Raw genomic sequence first — 12,708 nt, 5'->3', positions numbered from 1 at the left:
ATGCTTTGTTCTTTTGGAATAAATAGTACCACTTTTTGTGGCCCTCTTTTTTGAGGACCTAAAACTAAACTATTTTTGAAAAAAAATTAGTAGTTTAGAAACTAGATTCAAAGGACTACTACTTTTATTTTTGTCATATCTTAAAATTTTGAGCATAACTATCTTCAAATTCTTGTTGAAAGAAATTGCTGATTTTAGAAAAAGGTGTCCACTTATACCCCCCTTTTGGCATCACAACTTGGTGCACTTACCCCCACCTCAAGTCTCAAAAATGTGGGCCTCTGTAGCCTTTTATGAGTACTAGTATGCATGTCATCTCTATCAACTAATCCACCATGATCCTCAACTTGAACCTGATCTACATCTCTGTACTTAACACCATCTTGAGTTCTATGCTCAACTCAAGATCTATGAAAACTAATAGAAACATCTCAAGATCTCTCCCTACTCCATCCTCAAGGAAGTGCTATCTACTATAGAGTATTAACAACTGTTGTAGTACATATATCATATGTTGTTTCCCAGTTGCAATATCGCTAAATTCATGCAAGGCATCTCTATCAACCTCAAATTTTTTGGGTTGTATCTCAGTGCCACCTAAACCACCCAAACTACCAACCAAACCAAACTAAATCTCAGGCTCTCTTTCTTTAGGAGGAGAATTATGTCCTCTTCAGGTACAGTGCATACTTGACATAGATCTCCTATCATCAACTATAATACTGAATAGAAAATAATAGATCAAATAATGACTGCAATTCTAACCAAGCACTAACCATTATCAATTGACTTAGAGCCCAATTCTTTTAGGCTGGTAGGAAATCGCTCGATACCTCTGTAATAACCCGTACTAGTTATGATAAAAAAATTTGTAATTTTCTTCATTATTCATTTGTTTGACATTATTTCAAATACTTGGCAAGAAAATTGATTACCACTAGAAATGCTAATAGCTTTCAAATTTCATACATCTTTTTTGTTTGTGTTAATACTTTGGATTTTTCATACATATATATAAGAAAGAAATGACAGTGCTGAAAATATGTTAACAATCAAATCCAATGTGCTCAATTCATAAATGATCATCAATTTTTGTCAATTACATTATGATAGTTCTACATAAAGAGTAAATAGCAGCCAATTTTGAAATGAAATTCATGTGTAATCTTATTCACATGATTTTAATGACCTAACACAAGAGTCTTAACAAGTAATATGAAACCTAAAATTTCCAACTATAGTCAATTTGAAGTAATAATTTTGATGCCAGTCTCACAGATCCAATTTTGAACTCTATCAATTTCTACAGTAGTTCACAAAAATCCCTCTTCCATAGATCCATAGGATACCTCCATCAAAAAATATCCATAGAAATAGATTAAGTAGTAGGAGAATTAGCAAATAGTTTTACAAGAACAACTATTTTCAAAGAAAACCTAGAATAAAATATTACATTTGTATCTACAATACTTCAGTTGTAGATCCAATGAAACAACTCAGAATTCAGACCCTTATACCTCAGCAAGGGATTTGAAAATTAGAACCTTAGAAAAGCCACAAAGGAAACAAAAGAAAATAAATATTTAAGTATTCATTTCCCAATGTAATGAGCTCTCATTTATTATCTTCCATTGGCCAAAGTTTCCTAAATAACTCCACTTCAAAAATTATGGAAGTTTCCCAAAAGAACTCAACACTAGAAACTTTCCAACACACTTTTGAGAAATATCTCTCAATTTCATTATTATAATAATATAAACATTATTATAATAGTTCAACTCAATGATTAATAAATAAATAAGAGCTCATGTAATTACTACTTTATTAACTATAAGTGACAACCAACTACTTAAGCCATCCACTACACTGCCAAAAATAGCAACTGCTAAAAAATAGACTTACTAAAAATAGTAATTGAAAAATTAAGACCCCTAAAACACCTTGTCAAGTCACAAGGGTCAATATGATGAGCTAACTCCATCATTTGCATAGATCTACCAAAAATGGAGACATTACATCATAGTAGCTTGATAGAAAAGCCATGCATAATGGAGAGAGGAATTCTTTCTCCTTTAAGAAGCATGAAGTAACCTACCATATTTATTCCTTAGTAGATGAATATTAGACAAAATTAGTGGGTCCTAAGATGTTGCTGATAAGTGGAAAGTATTTCTTGACTGATTTCAAGAAGGACATTGAAATTAGCTTTTCCATAGTGGTGGAACCTAAGAAGGAGGTCAAACAAAAAATAGAGCCTTTACTTGCAAAAATAGAGAAATTGCTTGAGAATTTTAGTGATATAGTTAGTGATGGAAATTTTAAAACCCTACCCCCAAAAATTAGAATCAGCCATCAAATTAACTTCATCCTAGGAAAATATTTTCCTAATAAAGTAGCATATGAGATGGCACTTGGTCAAAGAAAGGAAATTAGAAAGAAAGTAGAGAATTTCTTGTTCAAGGTTGATAAGGAAGATAATAGGCCCATGTGTAGTCCCAGTTGTATTCACACCCAAAAAGGGAGGTAAGTGGAGAATATGTATTGATTCTAGGGAAATTAATAGGGTAACAATAAGATATAGGTTTCCTATTCCTATAATAGAGGATCTCATGGATTGTATTGAAGGGGATAAATAGCTTAATAAAATATATTTAAAAAGTGGACATTGCTAGATTAGGATAAAGGATAGGGGATGAATGGAAGATAGCTTTGAAGACAATAGATGGTTTGTATGATTAGCCAATACTATAATTTGAGCTAAGCAATTCCACAAGCACATTTATGAGATTTTTGAATGAAGTTCTTAAGGATTATATAGGAAAATTTGTAGTAGTATAACTTGATGATATACTCATCTTCAATAAAACTAAGGAGGAGCACTTTAAAATTAAGGAGACTACACAAGGAGATATTAGCCATTAACTTAGGCAAAAGAAAGTTTATAAAGTAGGAGTTTGTATACCTTGGGGTTTGTGGTCTCATAAGCTAGTTTTAAAATGGATCCTAGTAAGGTTGAAGCCATATTAAGTTGGCTTACTCCAAGGACATGAGCAAAGGTAAGGACCTTTCATGGTTTAGCTTAGTTTTATAGGAAAATCATAAGTGGATTTAGTGACATATGTGCCCCTATTGTAGATACCATAAAAAGGTCAATTGAAAACAAAATTTACATAGATAAAGGAAGCTAAAAAGGGGTTTGATGTATTGAAGAAGAAAGTGGCTACTCAACCCATCTTAGTTTTTAAAGCTTTAAGATGTCATTTACTTTAGAGTGTGATGCTGGTAATGCAGTAGTTGAGGTAACCCTTAGTCAACAAGGTAGACTAGTAGCCCTCTATAGTGAGAAATTAAATCAAGCTAAGAGGAGATATTCATTCTATGACCTAGAGCTTTAGGACCTAGACTAGGTCCTATGAAAATGGAGGCACTACATATTTTCCAAGGATTTTTTTGTTTTCACTAACAACTAGGTTTTAATTTTTATCGACACTCAAGATAAACTAAATCATAGGAATATTAAGTGGATGGAATACTTACAGGGCTATCTTAAAATCAAACATAAGAAAGGTCAAAACAAGGTGGTTGATGCATTAAGAAGGAGGTTGTTGATTGTTCAAGAGGTACAATTACAAAGAATTGGAGTGGAAATTTTTAAGGACCAATATAAAAAATGATGAAGAATTCTTAGAGATATACACGATATGTGTTGAATTTAACAATCACTTATGTAGTTAGATTGTAGAGTATGCCTTGCAAAATAGATAGGTATTTAAGGGGGGATAACTATGTGTAGCAAAGGGGTCTATAAGAGAAAATTCTATACAATAGACATAAAATTGTAGTCATAGTGGTTATTTTGGCTTTAATCAAATGTTAGAGTTAGTGCAAAGGTTCTACTTCTAGCCTAAAATGAAAAGAGATGTGAGAAAGTATGTTGAGGAATGTGTGATTTGTTAGAATGAAAATGACACTTCTACAAATGTTGGGTTATATCAACCACTTCCTATTCCCAATAGGCCATGGGAGTGTATTAGCATGGATTTCATAGTTGGTTTACCTAGAACTAAAACTCGTTTGGATAGTATATTTGTGGTTGTTGAAAAATTTAGCAAGATGAGTCATTTCATCCCATACAAGACTACTAATGATGCTTGTCATATACCCCACTTATTATTCAAGGAGGTGGTAAGAATCAAAGGTCTAACATTAAGCATTGTGTCTAATCTAGAGATGTTAAATTCATGGATCATTTTTGGAAGATATTGTGGAAGAGACTTGGAACCAACTTGTATTTTTGTTTGGCCTATCATCCATAGATTGATGGCAAAAATGAGGTAATTAATATGGTCTTGGATAACCTCTTAAGGTTTTTTACAAAAGAGTATGGTCAGATGTGCGACCAAATAATACCTTAAGCTAAATTTTCAAATAATAATAGTGTGAATAGTGTTGGAAATGATTGAAAAAGATCATGAGGAAAATTGTTGGAATGATCATATGGAACTAGTAAAGAATGTTCTCAATCATTATTTTTTCATTGATGTCAAACTTGCTACTTGCACGAATGACAATTGCTTTAGTGATAGAGGGAGAAGACATCAAGAAGCCAAAGTTTATACTTTGCATGTTAAAGATGCTACATCTTTGGCATTTATGTTAAAGAGGGAGAAATATGTAGAAACCTAATCAATACAAAGAAAGAGGGATATATATATGAAAGAAGGAGATATATGAGATCAGTAGTAAGGATGCAAGTAGCCAGGAAAAGTAGCAAACAACATATACAATCTTGATGGGAACTAAGTTGATCAATTGATCAGTTTGGTTTTGCCATCAATACCAAAGAGGGAGATTGTTGGAAATGATTGAAAAAGATCATGAGAAAAATTGTTGGAATGATCATATGAAACTGGTAAAGAATGTTCTCAATCATTGTTTTGTCATTGATGTCAAACTTGCTACTTGTAGGAATGACAATTGGTTGATTGACAAGGAGGAGGAAATAAATAAGATGTAACTAGAACACATAGAGAAAGGTTGAAGTTATGATGTAATGAAGTCCAAGGATCAGCTAAGTCATTGATAAAAAAGTGTATTGATGACATACTCTAAGACACAGAGAATAGGCACATTGAAACATATCAAAGATGTAAGGTTTTAGCTAAGTCATTTTTAAAGACTAACTGAGATCATTAAGGAGCCGAAAAGATTCCTAGTTAAAGTCGAGAAAGTGTCGAGTGAACTTCAGATGTCGATCAGAATCAAGTGTCGAGTGCCAAACATAATTGAGTGCCAAGTAGAATCAAGTGTTGAGTGCTGAATAGAATCAAGTGATGAGCAGAATCAAGTGTCGAGTGCCAAGTAGATACAAGTGTTGAGTAACATAGAGATATCGAGCATCAGTAAATCAATAGTGCTGATTTGCTACATTATTTTGAAAATTGAAGATTCGTCAAATCTAAGCTGACACGGTGGTTATCTAGAAGTCTGTGAATTAAATGGAAGATAAGAATGATGAGCTGGTGGCACAAAACACCATGTAGAACATTTTTGGAGAATACAACTAGACTCTAGATGAAGTTTTTTGGATAAGAGAAAGATATGGGGTAGATACATTGTATCCTACCTAATCCATTTAAAACCCTAAAGTTGGAAAGGGAGAATTGAGCGGCAAAGGCAAACTAGATTTCTATTTAAGGAATCATAAGGTCATGAAGAAAAAGAGAAGAGGTCAAGCATGAAAGCATAAAGTGCTGAAGGAGGTGCTAAGGAGGAAGAAAGCATAGTTACTCTACTTCAACAGATGATCACAGATATGGATGTATTGGTATGATGAGTAAGAAAACTCAAGGAGATGAAGCTTGAGATGATAAGTTGTAAGAATTGAAGTGATTAAAAGCCAAGCAAAAGGACTGAACTAAAGAGTGATCTAAAATTTGCAAAGTATGTTGTAAGTTGTATCAGATCAGCAATCCATTATTGTTACTCTCTAGCAATTGTAATAGATAGTTTAAATCCTATGGACTTAGGTTGGTTTAATAGCCATGTTGTAAATTATTTAACATGGTGACATGTTCTAAAGTCCTTTGATCAGGCCCATTCCTAACAGTATGGTGAAATCCTCTAACAAGGTCACATTTAATAGTGTATTGTAAGCCTTTAACAAGGCATCACTTTAGAAGAGTGAAAATCAAGTAGCATGTTACTGGTGGTTTTTCCCAAATTGGGTTTCCACGTAAATCACTGTGTCATATGTTGATCTTGCATGTTTTATTCCTACATTATGATTTGTTGTAACTTGCTAAGATGGTTTATTTAAGTTTGGATGGATGAAAAGTTTATAGACTCATTATAAGTTGTGAAAAAGTATTATTAGGGCATTTGGACCTTGGATAACTGATTCACCCCCCCACCCCCCCCCCACCCCACTCAGTTATTATAAAGAATTGTAATAATGGGTATCAGAGCCAAACTATTGATTCAGTTTGAAGGGACTATAAGCAGGAAAGATCAAAATGCCTAAGAGAGAAGTCCCCAAGCTCAAAAAAGACAACTTTGTTGCATGGAAAAGTTTGATGAAGCTACATCTTGGATCCATAGGAGATTATGCTCAAAATTCAATTGTCACTAAACATGTTGATCCAACTGGTACTCTTACTGTAGAAGATTTGAAAAATAAACAGGAACACAATCAGACAATGCTGGAAATTGCCTCTACACTTAACTATGCTGAATTTGATGATATCAAAGGATGTGACACTGCATTCAAAATGTGGAAAGCCCTATTAGACATCTATGGAGGAGATCAGAATGTCCAAAGAGCAAAAAGAGAAAGCCTCAGAGGAAAGTTTGATGATATGAAAATGGAGGAAAATGAGAATGTTGCTCAGTATGGTGCAAGAATAAAGGAAGTGGTAAGTGCAATAAGATGTTTGAGTGGTCAATTGGATGAAGATACTATTAATAGTAAGTTCTTAAGAACCTTGCTCCCTATCTATGCTATTAGAGTATCAGCAATACAAGAACTAAGATGTGTACCAGGAAACAATCTAAGTTTTGAAGGAATAGTGGGTAGACTCATTGCATTTGAGCTATCTAACTTTGAAAACTACAGACCTGAGAATGTTGAATCTACTTTCAAGGCCAAGCTATCACTGAAAGATGCTGAATAGGTAAAATAAAAAAAGGGAAGAAAGATGAAATATGCATCCAGTGATAGTAGCACTGATGAGGAAGATGTGAAACAATTGGAAGCTTTGCTAACTAGAAGATTTCACAAAGGCAAAGGAAAATTCAAAGGTAAGATGCCTATCATTTGTTTCAATTGTAATGAAGTAGGTCATATTGCTGCAAGGTGTACACAGAAAAAATGTTTACAAGGATGGAAACAAATACAAATATAGAAGAGAAGATGAAAAGAGAGATTACAAAGACAAAGGCAAGAAGTGTTATATTGTTGAAGAAAATTTTGATGATAATGATGATGAAGTTGTTTATGTAGCCATGAAGGACCAATCTGATGAAGAAGAGCCTACAACACTGGTAACATGCATGAACAAGAATGACAGATGGATCATAGACAGTGGATGCTCACATCACATGACAAGAGACAAAAGTAAGTTTGTTAACTTTACTCAGTATGATGGAAATAGTGTTAGATTTGGTAATGATGCTCCATGTAAAATAAAAGAGAAAGGTTCCATTAAGTTTACAGAAAAAATTTCATGTGATAATGAATACTATGTTGAAGGATTAAACTACAATTTGCTGAGTGTCTCACAGTTAGGCAATATAGGATGCAAAGTAGAATTTGGAAACAAAACTATAAAAATCTATGATACTGATGGTAAACTAATAGAAAAAGGAGATCAAACAAGGAGTAATATTTTTTACCTTGATATGGATGATGTTTCTTGTTTTGTTAAAAAATTTGATGATGAATGGTTATGGCACAAAAGGCTATGTCATGTCAACTTTGAAAATCTAGTCAATATTAGTAAAATGAAGAAAGTCAAAGGTTTACCAAAATTGATGAAGCCTGATAATATCATGTGCAAACAATGTTAGCTAGAAAAGATGACAAAGTCAAGTTTCAAAAGCAAAAACTATACATCTAAAGAAGTACTTGAGTTAGTTCATACTGACTTATGTGGTCCAATGGAAGTACAAAGCTATAGAGGAGATAAGTACATAATGTTGCTTGTTGATGACTATTCTAGGATGATGATTGTTATGTTCTTAAGACAAAAATTTGATGCCTTTCAAATGTTTAAATGGTATGTGGCTAGAGTTGAAAAGGAAACAGAAACAAGCTTGAAATTCTTGAGATCAGACAGAGGTGGTGAATTCACATCAAAAGAATTTAAGATATTTTGTAATGAAAAAGGAATCAAAAGACAAACTTCAGCTCCTAGAACTCCTCCATAGAATGGAATTGCTGAAAGAAGAAATAGATCTGTGATTGACTGTGCCAGAACATTAATGATGGAAAAGACTGTTGCTCTAAAATATTGGAGAGAAGTTGTAAGTGTAGCTATTCATACACTAAATCGAGTACAAGTCAAGAAAGGTACAAATACAACACCTTTTGAATTATCGTATGGTCATTCATACAATGTAAAGCATTTCAAAGTATTTGTTTGTAAATGCTTTATCCTTAAAGATGATAGAAATGGAAAATTTGATGCAAAAAGTGATGAAGGCATATTCCTTGGTTACTCCATTACAAGTAAAGCATATTAGTGTTTGAATACTAACACTAACAAAATTGTGGAAAGTGCAAATGTAAACTTTGATGAGCATACAAAAGTCCAAGCTGAAGAACCAAAGAGAACGAATGAATACAGAACCTTTATGTATTCTTATGAAGGAATACTTGTTGATGTGGATGATGTCAATCAAATTGAAATCCAACAACAAACTTCAGTCTCAGCTGAGTCACAACCAGTAAATGTCGAGTTAGATTCAGAAGTCGAGTTGTAGAATGAAGGAAATACACAATCTAATACCGAAGTTAGTACATCAAATAAATGAAGAACAACCTAACAACTCAGTACATAGTGACCCTAAATTAGAAAGATCAAACATGGAAACAAGGATAGAACCAAGATTATCCAAATATGTAAAAAGACATCACCCTGCTGAACAGATTATTGGTGACAAAAATGCAAGACCAATGACAAGGAACAAACTAAGACATGAATCATGTCTGATTAGCAAATCTAAACCTAAAATAGTATATGGTGCATTACAAGGTGATGACTGGTATAAACCTATGGAAGAAGAAATTGATCAAATAAAGAAGAACAAAACCTAGAGTTTGGTTCCTAGACCAGTTGACAAGAATGTGATTGGCACCAAGTGGGTATTCAGAAACAAGTTAGATGAGAATGGTGAGATTACTAGAAACAAAGCTAGACTATTATGCAAGGGTTATGCTCAAGAAGAAGGATTAGACTATGGGGAAACATTCACCCCTATTGCTAGAATGGAAGGAGTAAGAACTTTACTTGCATATGATGCATATAAAGACTTCAAAGTCTATCAGATGGATGTAAAGTCTACTTTTTAAAATGGTATACTAGAAGAAGATGTCTACATAGAACATTTAGACGGATTTGTTGATGAGAACAATAGGGATATGGTTTGTAAACTACATAAAGAACTCTATGGTCTAAAACAAGTACCCAGAGCATGGTATGAGAGACTTCACAAGTATCTAGTGCAAATAGGATTTGAAAGAACTAATGATAATAGCAACATGTACATCAAATCAGACGAAGGTAAGGATATTATTGTATCTGAAATCTTTGTGGATGACATAGTGTTTGGAGGAAAGGAAGTGCTTTGCAAAGGCTTCGTTGACAAAATGAAACATGATTTTGAAATGCCTATGTTTGGAGAGATCAAATTTTTTGTTGGATTGCAAGTACATCAACTAAAACACGGTATATTTGTGACATAATCAAAGTACATCAAAGAGATACTTAAAATGTTTGGATTGGAGAAGTCCAAACCAGTCAGCACACCAATGGTAACAGGAAATAAGCAATCCAAAAATGATGAATCAGCTGAAGTCAATCAAACAATGTACAGATCCATGATTGGAAAACTACAATATGTTGTACATAACAGATCAGACATAGCATTGGCAGTTGGAATAGTGGCTAGATTCTCTGCTAATCCCAAAGAAAATCATCTCATAGCAGTAAAAAGAATAATTAGATATCTTAAAGGAATTGATAACTTTGGTCTATACTACAAAAAGAATGGAAATTTTGAACTCAATGCATATACAGATGCAGATTGGGGAGGCAACATTGATGATAGAAAAAGAACAAGTGGAGGTGCATTATTTTTAGGTACAAGGCTAGTTACTTGGACTAGCAAGAAACAAACATGCACATCCCAGTCCACTGTAGAATCAGAGTATGTGGCAGCTGCAGTCAATTGCACAAACATTGTGTGGCTCACACATCTATTGAAGGGAATGAAAGAAGAGGTAACAAAACCTATGATATTGTATTGTGATAATACAACTGCTATAAACATATCCAAAAATCAAGTAATGCATGAAAAACCTAAGCATATTGCAATCAAGTATCATTATGTCAAAGAATTGGTAGAAGACAAACAAGTGAAGTTGGAATACATTCACACAAAGGAACAAACTATAGATATCTTCACCAAACCATTTCCCAAGGATGCTTATGAATACCTTAGAGGCAAGTTGGGGGTAATACCCCTAACTCAAGCAGTTTAAAGCAACAAGGATGCTTCCCTGCATCAACAGGAACAAATCATTGAAATATTAGAAGAATGATTCAGAGGATGACAGCAGGAGCAGAAACTCCAAATCAGTCACAAGCATGGTGATAGAGGGAGAAGACATCAAGAAGCCAAAGTTTATACTTTGCATGTTAAAGATGCTACATCTTTGGCATTTATGTCAAAGAGGGAGAAATATTCAGAAACCTAATCAATACAAAGCAAGAGGGAGATATATATGAAAGAAGGAGATATATGAGATCAGTAGTAAGGATACAAGTAGCCAAGAAAAGTATCAGACAACATATACAATCTTGATGGGAGCTAAGTTGATCAATTGATCATTTTGGTTTTGTCATCAATACCAAGGAGGGAGATTGTTGAAAATGATTGAAAAAGATCATGAGGAAAATTGTTGGAATGATCATATGGAACTAGTAAAGAATGTTCTCAATCATTGTTTTGTCATTGACGTCAAACTTGCTACTTGTAGGAATGACAATTTCTTTAGTGATCCAAATACTATCAATTGGTTGATTGACAAGGAGAAGGCAATCAATAAGATATAACTAGAACACCTAGAGAAAGGTTGAAGTTATGATGTTGTAATGAAGTCCAAGGATCAACTAAGTCATTGATGAAAAAGTGTATTGATGACATACTCTAAGACACAGAGAATAGGCACATTGAAACATATCAAAGATGTAAGGTTTTAGCTAAGTCATTTGTAAAGACTATATGAGATCATTAAGGACCAAACAGATTCCTAGTTGAACTCAAGCAAGTGTCGAGTGCCGAGTAACACAGAGATGTCAAGCATCATTAAATCAATAGTGTTGAGTTGCTGCATTATTTTGAAAATCAAAGATTCGTCAGATCTAAGCTGACATGGTGGTTATCTAGAAGCCTGTGAATTAAATGGAAGATAAGAATGATGAGCTGGTGGCATAGAACACCATGTAGAACATTTTTGGAGAATACAACTAGACTCTAGATGAAGTTTTCTAGATAAGAGCATGATATTAGGTAGATACATTGTATCCTACCTAATCCATTTGAAACCCTAAAGTTGGAAAGGGAGAATCGAGCAGTAAAGGCAAACCAGATTTCTATTTAAGGAATCATAAGCTCATGAAGAAAAAGAGAAGAGGTCAAGCATGAAAGCATAAAGTGCTGAAGGAGGTGCTAAGGAGGAAGAAAGCATAGTTACTCTACTTCAACAGATGACCACAGATATGGATGCATCGGTATAATGAGTAAGAAGACTCAAGGAGACGAAGCTTGAGATGACAAGCTGTAAGAACTGAAGTGACTAAAAGCCAAGCAAAAGGACTGAACTAAAAAGTGATCTAAAATCTGCAAAGTATGTTGTAAGTTGTATCAGATCAACAATCCATTATTGTTACTCTCTAGAAATTGTAACAGATAGTTTAAATCTTATGGAATTAGGTTGGTTTAATAGCCATGTTTTAAATCCTTTAACAGGGTGACATTCCAAGTGAATGTTCTAAAGTCCTTTGATCAAGCCCATTCCTAACAGTATGGTGAAATCCTCTAACAAGGTCACATTTAATAGTGTGTTGTAAGCCTTTAATAGGGCATGCTATTAATAGGGCATCACTTTAGAAGAGTGAAAATCAAGTAGCATGTTACTGGTGGTTTTTCCCAAATTGGGTTTCCACATAAATCACTGTGTCATGTGTTGATCTTGCATGTTTTATTCCTGCATGATGATTTGATGTAACTTGCTAAGATGGTTGATTTAAGTTTGGATGGATAAAAAGTTTATAGACTCATTATAAGTTGTGAAAAAGTATTATTAGGGCATTTGGACCTTGGATAACTAATTCACCCCCCCACCCCCTTCTCAGTTATTCTAAAGAATTCTAACAAATAGGACCAATGGAAAATTCCTTTTGAGATAGTTTATGGTGTACATCC

Source organism: Cupressus sempervirens, chromosome 8 (genome assembly GCF_028749045.1).
Source record: "Cupressus sempervirens isolate cs-2001-9-10 chromosome 8, ASM2874904v1, whole genome shotgun sequence".
NCBI classification, from domain to species: Eukaryota; Viridiplantae; Streptophyta; class Pinopsida; order Cupressales; family Cupressaceae; genus Cupressus; species Cupressus sempervirens.
The sequence above is the reverse complement of the archived record's forward strand: the minus strand, read 5'-3'. Positions refer to the sequence as shown.